The 15,796-nt window shown below is 36.9% G+C and overlaps 1 non-coding gene across 1 annotated transcript; it reads left to right on the forward strand.

Moving 5' to 3' along the window:
* The first annotated feature begins 3,867 nt into the window (after positions 1-3,867).
* On the forward strand, positions 3,868-4,057 carry LOC136321433 (U2 spliceosomal RNA). Its single transcript, XR_010728679.1, has one exon. It is a non-coding gene; the product is annotated as a U2 spliceosomal RNA (small nuclear RNA).
* The last annotated feature ends 11,739 nt before the right edge of the window (positions 4,058-15,796 follow it).

A 15,796-nucleotide genomic window follows, 5' to 3' on the forward strand; every position in this document is an offset into this window, starting at 1 on the left:
TGATATGTAGTTGCTTATTGCCATTTTGTTCTTTAAATCTACATTACTCTTTTACTATATTTCCTACTCCCTCCTTTGTTCTGTTTACAGCAGGCCCCTTAACATTTCTTGCAGCATTGGTTTGGTTGTAATGAATTCCTTGAATTTTTTTTTTTGTCTGGGAAGCTTTTAATTTCTCCTTCAATTTTAAATGATAGCTTTGCTGGATAGAGAAGTCTTAGTTGTAGGCTCTTGTTTTGCATTACTCTGAATATTTCTTGCCATTTCTTTCTGGCCTCTAATGTTTCTGTTGAGAAGTCAGATGTAATCCTTATGGGGGCTTCTCCATACATAACAGACTGCTTTTCTCTTACAGCTTTTAGTATTCTTTATTTATCTCTTAATTTTTGTATTTTAATTATGATGTGTCTTGTTGGCCTTTTTGGATTCATCCTTAATGGAACTCTGTGCTTCTTGAACTTGTGTGACTTTTCTTTCATCAATTTAGGAAAGATTTTATCTGTGATTTTTTTTTTGTATTTTTCTGAAGCTGGAAATGGGGAGAGACAGTCAGCAGACTCCTGCACGTGCCCGACTGGGATCCACCCGGCACGCCCACCAGGGGGCAATGCTCTGCCCCTCTGGGGCGTCACTCTGTTGTGACCAGAGCCACTCTAGCACCTGGGGCAGAGACCAAGGAGCCATCCCCAGTGCCCGGGCCATCTTTGCTCCAATGGAGCCTTGCTGCAGGAGGGGAAGAGAGAGACAGAGAGGAAGGAGAGGGGGAGGGGTGGAGAAGCAGATGGGCGCTTCTCCTGTGTGCCCTGGCCAGGAATCAAACCCGAGATTTCCACACGCCAGGCCAACGCTCTACCACTGAGCCAACCGGCCAGGGCCTTATCTGTGATTTTTTCTTTTTTTTTAAATTTATTCATTTTAGAGAGGAGAGGGAGAGACAGAGAGAGAGAGAGAGAGAGAGAGAGAGAGAGAGGAGAGACAGAGAGAGAGAAGGGGGGAGGAGCTAGAAGCATCAACTCCCATATGTGCCTTGACCAGGCAAGCCTAGGGTTTCGAACCGGCGACCTCAGCATTTCCAGGTCGACGCTTTATCCACTGCGCCACCACAGGTCAGGCCTCTGTGATTTTTTCAATCAGATTCTCTATCCCTTGTTTTTTCTCTTCTCCTTCAGGAACACCTATGATGCAGATGTTATTTCTCTTCATGTTGTCACAGAGCTCTCTTAGTTTCCTCAGATTTATTGAGCCTCTTTTTGCAGCTCTCCTTCCATGCTTTCATTTATTTTGTCTTCTATCTCACTGATTTGATCCTGAGCTTCATCCATCCTGCTTTTAATTTCTTCCATTGTGGTCTTCATTTCTTATATTATATTTGTCATTTCTGATTCTTTTTTATTTTTTTAATGCCCTTTTTAATACTTGCTATCTCTTTATTTAGGTGCTTTTTATGTCCATCCATTGTTTTTCTAAGACCTTTGAGCATCCTGACAATCATTATTTTAAACTCTGCATCTGGTAATTTGGTTATTTCCATCTTATTCAAATCTTTTTTCTGGGGATTTGTCTTGTTGATTCATTTGTGTCGCATTTCTCTGCTTTTCCATTTTGTGTGTGTATAAGAAGGGTGTGGCCACAGAAGTTTGATGGGTGTGGCCTCTGTGTTCCCTAGGTGTTGTCTGTCTGCAGGCCTGCCACCTCCTCTGCTGCTGCCTCAGGTGTTTGGGCATCAGCATTGCTGGTGCCAGCCCACTGCAGCGGTCACTGTGACTTCTGTATTGCCTCTATGGGCAGGACTGTGTTTGCATGCTCGGGTTGCAAGCCTTGGCTGACTGGCCTCTGCACTGACCCAGAGGCTGGGACTGAATTTACACATTTGGGCTGCAAGCTCTGGCCATCCCTGGCCTTCACCCCACCACCTTGGGCGGGACTGCACTTATGTGCTGGGGCTGCAAGCCTTGGCCTTGTGGTCATGGCTGTACCCCTGCACCCAGTTGCAATTTTCAGCTTGTTTCCAGGCTTTTGCCTTGCCCCTGCGGGCAGGACTGTATGCAGGACTGCTCTCCCGCATTCTGCTGCTGCCCGCCCTCCAGCGAGCACTCAGCAGTGTGGGATGGCGATGTAGTTCAGACCTTAGCACTCAACACTGTATCCCTGATGGCTCCCTGCTTCTAAACAATTCTTTGCTCTGACTGCAGCAGCAGAGCTTCTGTTTGGCTTGTGACCTGCTTCCCTTTGATGGTATTGCTGGTTCCAGAAAAAAATATTCACTTTAGAATTGGGGAGTGACTCAGCCCAGGGGTTAGGGTGGCTGTCTCTCAAAGTGTTTCTCCCTGCCTTCTTTAACCTTTTAATATTTACTTTATTCTGTTATATAATACATATAATATAATATAATATGTTATCTGATAGTTAAATACATATTGTTGCTTATTGTATATGCATAATTATTACATAGGAATATAATAATCAATGTGTGCATACACATATACATATGTGCACACACTATATACATACAATATGAATGTATGTATACACACACACACACACATACACACAAAACCATCTATATGCTTAGAAAGCTTAGTGAGTTGGAGAGGGATTTACTAACCTGACGAGAACCAAACTGAAAAATGGCCCCTGCTGCTAACCTCAAGCACAGCATCACTTCAGTAAACCAGTTGACTTGTGTCCTGGAGTTTGATGGAAGCTCTCCCTTGGGTTGATCTTAGTTTGGGAGATATCTACATTCGTCTCTAGCCATGTCATGGTTCACTTTTTGTGGTCTCACTGTACTGTGGATTTTTAAATGCATATATCTAATTCTGTATTGCTAATTTTTTGCTATATTGCAGGATTTTGCGCTAAATAAGTATTATTATATATTTATTATTTTGTGGTAAAATAAGCATTTTCTAGCCTAAAAAATTGAAAACTGTATACAAATATAAAATATATTAATTAAAACATATTAAAAGAGCCTAACTTGTGGTGGTGCAGTGGATAAAGCATCGACCAGGAATGCTGAAGTCGCTGGCTCAAAAACCTGCACTTGTCTGGTCAAGGCACATATGAGAATTGATGCTTTCTGCTCCTCCCCCCCTTTCTCTTTCTCTTTCTCTCTCTCTCTCATACTCTCTCTTCTCTATAAAATGAATAAAAAATAAAAAACAAAAAAATTAAAAGAATATTAAATCATCATCATATTCATCATTCAAGTTGTAGTACATTCACTGGTGAGTACTCATGTAAAATTTTATATGTTGTTAAAATTACATAGGCTTAAGAGTGTAGAAACTGTTTAAGAGCACAGGAAGTGTTTATACATGTATGGGAAAGGTTAATAACAATGTGGGAAAGGTTTATAAGAGTGTGGGGAGGGTTTATAAAGCCTTAAAATATATATAATAAATATAAGGTTGCTACTTCACAAATTTTCACCTATCATGGGGGGTTCTGGAATCTAACCCCCATGATAGGTGAGGGACCACTGTACTTTCATTTTTGGTAGATGAATTCTTGTAGTGCTGAGACTTGCCTATAAGAACATGGTTTGTCCTGGCATTGTGTCCTCTTTTTTAGTTTTTTTTTTTTGTGATACCAGGGCTACAAAACCAACCCCCACCTGCCCCCAAGACAAATGCTACAATTTAAAAAAAATAATGGATGATATAAAATTTGACTGTTAAAGGAGAGCTTGTTTTTATTTTAAACATAATGGTGTGTATAAAAGTATTATCATAATATTAAATACATATAAAACTTTAATGTTTCAGTTAGTAAAATGGTAATATATATAATTTAAAAATAATATATTTGGATTTATTTAATCTGATAATTCTAGATGTAAACTTGCTTTTGAAAAATTACACAATTGCTTCTTGGCCTTTTGGCTAAGATCAAATGTAGTATCTGTTCTTATCAGTTTAATAACTGATATATCCTCTCTCCGAGGACAATATACTAAATGGATTTTTGGAGCTGGGAGATGGAATAGGAGCTTGCTCCATCCACTCCACGCATCAACCCGGTATTGCAGTACTTCCAGGAACTTGCACCCCCTCTGGGGGCCAAAAAAAAAATTACACATCTCTTCTTGCACTTATAGAGTTCACTTGCAAAAAGTCAGAGAAACTTTTTTCTTGTGTTAGATCTGAAACTTCCAGAATGAGCAGGATTTAGATGGATCTATTTTTAATCTAGAAATTTAAATCAAATACCTTGCTTCTATTATAGGCCATTAGAGGAGTTTCATCTGTCTCAATACTCACGAGGTTAAGCACTGAGGAACTAATATGATATGTATGGCACAGTGTCAGCTTATTAATAACATAAGCACCAAAAGTCCTATGGTCCAGTGATTACTACAGAAATGTCAACATATTTTTAAAAATGAGACAAGAAAAGGCAACTCTGTGAGGTGATAAATATGTTAATTAGCTTAATGGTGGCAGTTATTTCATAATGTATATGTTGATCAAAATAACAAGCTATATTCTTTAAATATATAGTTTTTATTCATCAATTATATACTTCAGTAAAGTTGGGGAAAAAAAGAATCTCAAGTTATTACCATGAAAAACTCTATGGAGATGAGCTCTTTTGATATTTCTCTGTACATGTTTTTGGCTATGTCAATGTATATCCACAAGTAAAAACATATATCAAAGATTAAGTCTTTAAAAAAAAGATGAGAATTGCCTGTGTTTTGGGGTTCTTGACCTACTGTCTAACTCCCTGAGTTATGCAAGAACTTTAAGCATGAGAATCTTTAGCTTTCAATCCTAAGAATATATGCCTTGATAATTTGCTTTGACACAAATTATCACTTCTACTTTCCACTTTTCTCCAAGGTTAAGTGCATTTAAACAAAAAACAGAACCGACTCCAATTTAGCTTAATAACACACATACATTCATAAGTAAGAAATATTCCAATGCCTGTGTAGAGAGAATGCTTGGGTGACAAAGGGAAGAAGCAGCCTCAGTCCGCAACGTCTGCCACTCAATTACATCTCAGAGAGTATACAGGTTGCCATGCCTGCACACATCTGAAGAGCAGATTTGGGTCAAATTAGGAATGAGGATGCCCAAGTGCAGTAGAGGTTCCAGTCTGTAATGTGGCTATCAGGTAGGTCAATAGCAAAATAATTTTCTCTGGTTCTTTAGTTCTACAAGAGAATCATTACGGAAGGTTCCTGACTGATCCATTGCCATCAACTTTGAAGCTGAGAGGTAAGGGAAGCCATTACAAATGAGCTATCCTAGCCCGATGGATAAATGCAATTCTTATTGTCAAAAGGATTGGGGAAAAATGACAAAATGAATTGTTAAAGTAAGAGGTGAAAGTGAAGTCCTGTCTCCACTAAAAAGGTATACAGTAGTGCTGACTATGGGCTTCTGTCCTGTCTTTGACTGGATGAGGGTGGATTGGGATAAGAAAGCTAACATACCAGTTAAAGTTTGATCAGGGAGTCAAAACCACTCTGAATTACATAGAATAATGGATTAAAAAAAATAAAATAAGGATTAGACCTTAAGCAATTGAGGGTGCTGATGAGAAAGTATATGGGAGATACAAAGTATCCTTGTGTCTGGAAGTGGCTTGATGTATCCCTGTAGTTCAGCAGGGCCAACCATCAGAAGAAAATCTAGATGAGGATTGTAAGGGTGGAAAGTAGGATAAACAGCAATGTTCAAGGATGAACTGGAACCTGCAAAGGAAGCCAAGAATCCACCCCTGTCCCTCACTGCCTTCAACTTCTACCATATAGATGACTGGCAGAAGGAGCTGCCTTTCACTATGGAGCTGATCACAGGATGTAGAGAAATGGAAGAAAGAATTATTGTAAGAGATGAAGAAATTATGGGTTCACCTGTATCCCATGTCAGCAAGGTAAGCCCACAGGTCAGTGACAGGTGTGATCTTCAGCAGCACCAGGGGCTCTACATCAACCTTTAGAAAATAATGATTGCTGTTCCACTTCTATCTTCTAAACTTACAGAATATCTTCTGTCCAGGCTTAACCAGGAACCACACAGGGAAAGGAATCCAGAAAAACACAGTTCCAGGTTGGTCACAGTACAATGACCTCACAACATTAGATACATGAGAGACATTTTGGACAATTCAAATTGAGAACAATAATAGCACCCCTGAGTGAAAATATACCCATCTATTTGTCTGTTTACTTATCTATATCATGTATCTATTCATCTATCTGTCTACAGCACATGGGAAATGAATGCATCTCTTAAGTGATTATATCTCATTCTTTTTTTTTTTAATATTAATATTTTTTTATTAAATTTAATGCAGTGACATTGATAAATCAGGGTACATATGTTGAGAGAAAATATCTCTAGATTATTTTGACATTTGATTGTGCTGTATACCCCTCCCGCAAAGTTAAATTGTCTTCTGTCACCTTCTATCTGGTTTTCTTTGTGCCCCTCCCCTCCCCTAACCCCTCTCTCCTTCTTCACCCCCGCCCCCCTCCCCCAACCCCCCCGCCCCTGTTGCCATCACATTCTTGTTCATGTCTCTGAGTCTCATTTTTATGTCCCTTCTATGTATGGATTCATCTCAGTTTTTTTTTCTGATTTACTTATTTCACTCCGTATAATGTTATCAAGGTCCATCCATGTTATTGTAAATGATCCGATGTCATCATTTCTTATGGCTGAGTAGTATTCCATAGTATATATGTACCAAAGTTTTTTAATCCACTCGTCCTCTGACGGACACTTGGGCTGTTTCCAGATCTTCGCTATTATGAACAATGCTGCCACAAACATGCGAGTGCATTTCTCCTTTTCGAGCCGTTCTATGGTGTCCTTGGGGTATATTCCTAAAAGTGGGATAGCTGGGTCAAAAGGCGGTTCGATTTTCAGTTTTTTGAGGAATCTCCATACTGTTTTCCACAGTGGCTGCACCAGTCTGCATTCCCACCAGCAGTGCAGGAGGGTTCCCTTTTCTCCACATCCTCGCCAGCACTTATTCTGTGTTGTTTTGTTGATAAGCGCCATTCTGACTGGTGTATGGTGATATCTCATTGTGGTTTTAATTTGCATTTCTCTAATGATTAGTGATGTTGAGCATTTTTTCATATGCCTATTGGCCATCTGTATGTCCTCTTTGGAGAAGTGTCTATTCATCTCTTTTGCCCATTTTTGGATTGGGTTGTTTGTCTTCCTGGTGTTGAGTTTTACAAGTTCTTTATAAATTTTGGTTATTAACCCCTTATCAGACGTATTGTCAAATATGTTCTCCCATTGTGTAGTTTGTCTTTTTATTCTGTTCTTATTGTCTTTAGCTGTGCAAAAGCTTTTTAGTTTGATATAGTCCCATTTGTTTATCCTGTCTTTTATTTCACTTCCCCGTGGAGATAAATCAGCAAATATATTGCTCCGAGAGATGTCGGAGAGCTTATTGCCTATGTTTTCTTCTAAGATGCTTATGGTTTCACGGCCTACATTCAAGTCTTTTATCCATTTTGAGTTTATTTTTGTGAGTGGTGTAAGCTGGTGATCTAGTTTCATTTTTTTGCAGGTAGCTGTCCAATTTTCCCAACACCATTTGTTAAAGAGGCTGTCTTTACTCCATTGTATTTCCTTACCTCCTTTGTCAAATATCAGTTGTCCATAGAACTGTGGGTTTATTTCTGGGTTCTCTGTTCTATTCCATTGATCTATATGCCTGTTCTTATGCCAGTACCAGGCTGTTTTGAGTACAATGGCCTTGTAGTATAACTTGATATCAGGAAGTGTGATACCTCCCACTTTATTCTTCTTTTTTAAGATTGCTGAGGCTATTCATGTCCTTTTTTGGTTCCATATAAATTTTTGGAATATGTGTTCTATATCTTTGAAGTATGTCATTGGTATTTTAATTGGTATTGCATTGAATTTATAAATTGCTTTGGGTAATATAGACATTTTAATGATGTTTATTCTTCCTAACCATGAGCACGGTATATGCTTCCACTTGTTAGTATCTTCCTTGATTTCTTTTATCAATGTTTTGTAATTTTCCGAGTACAAGTCTTTAGTCTCCTTGGTTAAGTTTACTCCTAGGTACTTTATTTTTTTGGTTGTAATTGTGAAGGGGATTGTTTCCTTAATTTCTCTTTCTGACTGTTCATTGTTGGTGTATAAAAATGCTTCTGATTTCTGAGTATTGATTTTATATCCTGCCACTTTGCTGAATTTATTTATCAGGTCCAGTAGTTTTTTGACTGAGACTTTAGGGTTTTCTATATACAATATCATATCATCTGCAAATAATGATAGTTTTACTTCTTCTTTTCCAACTTGAATGCCTTTTATTTCTTCTTCTTGTCTGATTGCTGTGGCTAGGACTTCCAGGACTATGTTAAATAAGAGTGGTGAAAGGGGGCACCCCTGCCTTGTTCCTGATCTTAAGGGTATTGCTTTTAATTTTTGCCCATTGAGTATGATGTTGGCTGTGGGTTTCTCATAGATGGCTTTTATCATGTTGAGGTATGTTCCCTGTATTCCCACTTTGCTGAGAGTTTTGATCATGAATGGGTGCTGGATTTTATCAAATGCTTTTTCTGCATCTATTGAAATTATCATATGGTTTTTCTCCTTCTTTTTGTTTATGTGATGAATCACATTGATTGATTTACGAATATTGTACCAGCCTTGCCTCCCCAGAATAAATCCCACTTGATCATGGTGTATGATTTTTTCCATATATTGTTGGATCCGGTTTGCTAATATTTTGTTGAGGATTTTAGCATCTATATTCATCAGAGATATTGGCCTATAATTTTCTTTCTTTGTGTGGTCTTTGCCTGGTTTTGGAATCAGAATTATGCTCGCCTCATAAAAGGAGTTTGGAAGTCTTCCTTCCTCTTGAATTTTTTGAAATAGTTTGAGAAGGATAGGAGTTAGTTCTTCTTTGAATATTTGGTAGAATTCCGTTGTGAAGCCATCGGGCCCCGGACTTTTCTTTGTTGGGAGTTTTTTGATAACTGTTTCGATCTCCTTTGGTGTAATTGGTCTGTTTAAGTTTTCTGATTCTTCCAGATTGATTTTTGGAAGATTGTACGTTTCAAGGAATTTGTCCATTTCATCTAGGTTGTCTAGTTTTTTGGCATACAGATCTTCATAGTATTTTCTTACAATATTTTGTATTTCTGTTGTGTCAGTAGTTATTTCTCCTCTCTCATTTCTAATTTTATTTATTTGAGTCCTCTCTCTCTTTTTCTTGGTGAGTCTACTTAAAGGTGCATCAATCTTGTTTACCTTTTCAAAGAACCAGCTTCTAGTTTCATTGATCGTCTGTATTGTTTCTTTAGCCTCTATGTCATTTATTTCTGCTCTGATCTTTATTATTTCCTTCCTTCTACTACATTTGGGCTTTACTTGCTGTTCTTTTTCTAATTCTTTTAGATGCAGGGTTAAGTTGTTTATTTGAGCTTTTTCTAGCTTCTGAAAGTGTGCCTGTAGTGCTATGAACTTCCCTCTCAGCACTGCTTTCGCTGTGTCCCATAAATTTTGAGTTGTTGTATGCTCATTGTCATTCGTTTCTAGGAATTTCTTTATTTCTTCTTTGATCTCATTCCTAATCCATTCATTATTTAACACCCTGCTATTTAGTTTCCATGTGTTTGAGAATTTTTGAGCTTTTCTGCTGTGATTCATTTCTAGTTTCATGCCATTGTGATCGGAGAAAGTGCTTGATATGATTTCAGTCTTCTTAAATTTGTTGAGAGCACTTTTGTGCCCTAACATGTGGTCTATCCTAGAGAATGTACCATGAGCACTTGAAAAGAATGTATATTCTGCTGCTTTAGGGTGAAAGGTTCTGAAGATATCTATTAAATCGAGTTGATCTAGTGTTTCCAATAAGTCTGCTGTTTCTTTGTTAATTTTCTTTCTTGAGGATCTATCTAGTGATGTTAGTGGGGTATTGAAATCCCCTACTATTATAGTACTGCTGTTGATCTCACCCTTTAAATCCATCAAAGTCTGTTTTATATATTTGGGTGCTCCTATATTAGGTGCATAGATATTTATAATAGTTATATCTTCCTGTTGGATTACTCCCTTTATCATTATGTAGTGGCCTTCTTTATCTCTTACTATAGCCTTTGTTTTAAAGTCCAATTTGTCTGATATAAGTATTGCTACCCCAGCTTTTTTTTCATTTCCGTTTGCATGAAACATTTTTTTCCATCCTTTTACCTTCAATCTGTGTGTGTCTTTTGTTCTAAGGTGTGTCTCTTGTAGACAACATATGTATGGGTCCTGTTTTCTTATCCACGCAGCTACCCTATGTCTTTTGATTGGATCATTTAATCCATTTACATTTAAGGTTATTATTGATATGTAGTTGTTTATTGCCATTTTCTTCTTTAAAGGTGTATTCCTTTTTCTTTTTTTTTTTTTTTATAATTTTATTTTTTTAATGGGGTGACATCAATAAATCAGGATACATATATTCAAAGATAACAAGTCCAGGTTATCTTGTCGTTCAATTATGTTGCATACCCACCACCCAAAGTCAGATTGTCCTCTGTCACCTTCTATCTTGTTTTCTTTGTGCCCCTCCCACCCCCTATCCCTCTCCCATTCCCCCCTCCCCCCCGTAACCACCACACTCTTATCAATGTCTCTTAGTTTCACTATTATGTCCCACCTACGTATGGAATAATACAGTTCCTGTTTTTTTCTGATTTACTTATTTCGCTTCGTATCATGTTATCAAGATCCCACCATTTTGCTGTAAATGTTCCGATGTCATCATTTCTTATGGCTGAGTAGTATTCCATAGTGTATATGTGCCACATCTTCTTTATCCAGTCATCTATTGATGGGCTTTTTGGTTGTTTCCATGTCCTGGCCACTGTGAACAATGCTGCAATAAACATGGGGCTGCATGTGTCTTTACGTATCAATGTTTCTGAGTTTTGGGGATATATACCCAGTAGAGGGATTGCTGGGTCATAAGGTAGTTCTATTTTCAGTTTTTTGAGGAACCACCATACTTTCTTCCATAATGGTTGTACTACTTTACATTCCCACCAACAGTGTATGAGGGTTCCTTTTTCTCCACAGCCTCTCCAACATTTGCTATTACCTGACTTGCTAATAACAGCTAATCGAACAGGTGTGAGGTGGTATCTCATTGCCGTTTTGATTTTCATTTCTCTAATAGCTAAAGAAGATGAGCATCTTTTCATATATCTGTTGGCCATTTGTATTTCTTCCTGTGAGAAGTGTCTATTCATATCCTCTTCCCATTTTTTTATTGGATTGTTTGATTGTTTGTTGTTGAGTTTTATGAGTTCTTTGTATATTTTGGATATTAGGCCCTTATCTGAGCTGTTGTTTGAAAATATCATTTCCCATTTAGTTGGCTTTCTGTTTATTTTGTTATCAGTTTCCCTTGCTGAGCAAAAACTTCTTAGTCTGATGTAGTCCCATTCATTAATTTTTGCCTTCACTTCTCTTGCCATTGGAGTCAAATTCATAAAATGCTCTTTAAAACCCAGGTCCATGAGTTGAGTACCTATGTCTTCTTCTATGTACTTAATTGTTTCAGGTCTTATGTTTAGATCTTTGATCCATTTTGAGTTAATTTTTGTACAGGGGGAGAGACTGTAGTCCAGTTTCATTCTTTTGCATGTGGCTTTCCAGTTTTCCCAGCACCATTTATTGAAGAGGCTTTCTTTTCTCCATTGTGTGTTGTTGGCCCCTTTATCAAAAATTATTTGACTATATATATGTGGTTTTATTTCTGGACTTTCTATTCTGTTCCATTGGTCTGAGTGTCTATTTTTCTGCCAATACCATGCTGTTTTGATTGTCGTGGCCCTATAATAGAGTTTGAAGTCAGGTATTGTTATGCCCCCAGCTTCATTCTTTTTCTTTAGGATTGCTTTGGCTATTCGGGGTTTTTTATAGTTCCATATAAATCTGATGATTTTTTGCTCTATTTCTTTAAAAAATGTCATTGGAATTTTGATGGGAATTGCATTAAATTTGTATATTGCTTTGGGTAATATAGCCATCTTGATTATATTTATTCTTCCTAGCCAAGAACAAGGTATATTCTTCCATCTCATTATATCTTTTTCGATTTCCCTTAACAATGGTTTATAGTTTTCATTATATAAGTCCTTTGCATTCTTTGTTATGTTTATTCCTAAGTATTTTATTTTTTTTGTTGCAATCGTGAAGGGGATTATTCTTTTGAGTTCCTTCTCAGTTGTTTCATTGTTGGCATATAGAAAGGCTATTGACTTCTGTATGTTAATTTTGTATCCTGCGACCTTACTGTATTGGCTTATTGTTTCTAGTAGTCTTTTTGTGGATTCTTTGGGGTTTTCGATGTATAGGATCATATCATCTGCAAAAAGTGATACCTTTACTTCTTCTTTTCCGATATGGATGCCTTTTATTTCTTTGTCTTGTCTGATTGCTCTGGCTAGAACCTCTAGTACCACATTAAATAAGAGTGGAGAGAGTGGACAACCCTGTCTTGTTCCTGATTTAAGGGGGAAAGCCTTCAGTTTAGTGCCATTTAATATGATGTTAGCTGATGGTTTATCATATATGGCCTTTATCATGTTGAGATATTTTCCTTCTATACCCATTTTGTTGAGAGTCTTAAACATAAAATTGTGTTGTATTTTATCGAAAGCCTTTTCTGCATCTATTGATAAGATCATGTGGTTTTTGTTCTTTGTTTTGTTGATATGGTGTATTACATTAACCGTTTTACGTATGTTGAACCATCCTTGAGATTCTGGGATGAATCCCACTTGATCATGATGTATTATTTTTTTAATATGTTGTTGTATTCGATTTGCTAGTATTTTGTTTAGTATTTTAGCATCTGTATTCATTAGAGATATTGGTCTGTAGTTTTCTTTTTTTGTGCCATCCTTGCCTGGTTTTGGTATGAGGGTTATGTTGGCCTCATAAAATGTGTTTGGAAGTATTGCTTCTTCTTCAATTTTTTGGAAGACTTTGAGTAGAATAGGAACCAAGTCTTCTTTGAATGTTTGATAAAATTCGCTGGTATAGCCGTCAGGGCCTGGACTTTTATTTTTGGGGAGGTTTTTAATGGTTTTTTTCTATTTCTTCTCTACTGATAGGTCTGTTTAGGCTTTCTGCTTCTTCTTGACTCAGTCTAGGAAGGTTGTATTGTTCTAGGAATTTATCCATTTCTTCTAGGTTGTTGAATTTAGTGGCATAAAGTTTTTCATAGTATTCTACAATAATTCTTTGTATATCTACGGTGTCCGTGGTGATTTCTCCTCTTTCATTTTGGATTTTGTTTATATGAGTTCTTTCTCTTTTTTCCTTGGTAAGTCTTGCCAAGGGTTTGTCAATTTTGTTGATCTTTTCAAAGAACCAGCTCCTTGTTCTATTAATTTTTTCTATAGTTTTTCTGTTCTCTAATTCATTTATTTCTGCTCTGATTTTTATTATCTCCTTTCTTCGGCTGGTTTTGGGTTGTCTTTGTTCTTCTTTTTCTAGTTCCTTAAGGTGGGAAGTTAAGTGGTTCACTTGGGCTCTCTCTTGTTTGTTCATATATGCCTGAAGCGATATGAACTTCCCTCTTATCACTGCTTTTGCTGCATCCCAGAGATTCTGATATGTCGTATTGTCATTTTCATTAGTCTGTATATATCTTTTGATCTCTGCACTTATTTCTTCTTTGACCCATTCATTTTTTAAAAGTATGTTGTTTAGTTTCCACATTTTTGTGGGATTTTTTTCCTCTTTTTTGCAGTTGAATTCTAGTTTCAAGGCTTTATGATCAGAAAATATGCTTGGTACAACTTCAATTTTTCTGAATTTGCTGATATTGTTTTTGTGGCCCAACATATGGTCAATTCTTGAGAATGATCCATGTACACTGGAGAAAAATGTATACTCAGTCACTTTGGGATGAAATGTCCTGTAGATGTCTATCATATCCAGGTGCTCTAGTGTTTTGTTTAAGGCCACTATGTCTTTGTTGATTCTCTGTTTGGATGACCGATCTAGAGCCGTCAGCGGTGTATTGAGGTCTCCAAGTATGATTGTATTTTTGTCAGTTTTTGTTTTAAGATCAATAAGTAGCTGTCTTATATATTTTGGTGCTCCTTGGTTTGGTGCATATATATTAAGAATTGTTATGTCTTCTTGATTCAGTGTCCCCTTAGCCATTATGAAATGGCCATTTTTGTCTCTAAGTACTTTTCCTGTCTTGTAGTCAGCATTATCCGATATGAGTATTGCTACACCTGCTTTTTTTTGGATGTTATTTGCTTGGAGTATTGTTTTCCAGCCTTTCACTTTGAATTTGTTTTTATCCTTGTTACTTAGATGAGTTTCCTGTAGGCAGCATACAGTTGGATTTTCTTTTTTAATCCATTCTGCTACTCTGTGCCTTTTTATTGGTGAGTTTAATCCATTTACATTTAGTGTAATTATTGATACTTGTGAGTTCCCTATTGCCATTTTATATCTTGCTTTCTGTTAGTTTTGTGTCTTGTTTGATCCTTCTCTTTCGTTTTTCTATCTTTTGTTTTTATTTGGTTGTATTCCATACATCTTTCCTCTGTTGCTATCTTTTTTATCTCATGTGCTTCTGTGGTGGTTTTTTCAATGGTGGTTACCTTTGAGTAATGAAAAGGGTCCCTACCCTGTTCATTGTAGCGAACTATTTTGTGAGTACTTTTGCACTCCATCGTCCTTTGCTACTGTTAATCTCCGTCTTCTCCCCCTCTTTCCTTTGTTGTTGTCACAGTTTAAATTTGGTTTTATTGTGTTCTTCTTGGAGCTTTTACTTGTGGCTCTGTTTTTTTTTGTTCTTTGTATCTGATTGGAGAACCCCCTTTAGTAATTCCTGGAGTGAGGGTTTTCTGATGATAAATTCCCTCATCTTTTCTGTATCTGTGAATGTTTTTATTTCTCCTTCATATTTGAAGGATAGTTTTGATGGGTATAGTATTCGTGGCTGAAAGTTCCTCTCTTTCAGGACTTTAAATATTGGGGTCCACTCTCTTCTAGCTTGTAGAGTTTCTGCTGAGAAATCTGATGATAATCTAATGGGCCTTCCTTTATATGTTGTATTCTTCTTTTCCCTGGCTGCCTTGAGAATTTTTTCTTTGCTGTTGGTTTGTGTCAATTTCATTATGATATGCCTTGGAGTAGGTTTGTTGGGGTTAAGAAAACTTGGAGTTCTGTTTGCTTCTTGAACTTGAGGCTTTAGTTCTTTCCACAGGCTTGGGAAGTTCTCATCAATTATTTGTTTAAGTATGTTCTCCATTCCATTTTCTCTCTCTTCTCCCTCTGATATACCTATTATTCTTATGTTATTCTTTTTGATGGAGTCAGATAATTCTTGTAGGGCTATCTCATTTTTTTTAATTTTTGAGTCTCTTTCTTCTTCTCTCTGTTGTGCCTCAAGTTGCTTGTCTTCTATTTCACTAATCCTCTCTTCTATCTGACCTGTTCTATTAGCTAAGCTTGTTACTTCGTTTTTCAGCTCGTGAATTGAGTTTTTCATCTCTGTTTGATTTGTTTTTATAGTTTCAATTTCCTTGGACATATATTCTTTGTGTTCATGGAGTTGTTTTCTGAGCTCCCTATATTGCCTTTCTGTGTTTTCTTGTATATCTCGGAGGATTTTTAGGATTTCTATCTTGAATTCTCTGTCATTTAGCTCCAAGGTTTCCAATATATTAAATTTTTTCTCCATAGATTTTTCCTCATCTAGCTGTGTTACCTCTCTTTCTTTTGTATCCATGATATTCGATTTTCTCTTCCTTAAT

The sequence above is a fragment of the Saccopteryx bilineata genome, chromosome 1 (genome assembly GCF_036850765.1).
Source record: "Saccopteryx bilineata isolate mSacBil1 chromosome 1, mSacBil1_pri_phased_curated, whole genome shotgun sequence".
Classification (NCBI taxonomy): domain Eukaryota; kingdom Metazoa; phylum Chordata; class Mammalia; order Chiroptera; family Emballonuridae; genus Saccopteryx; species Saccopteryx bilineata.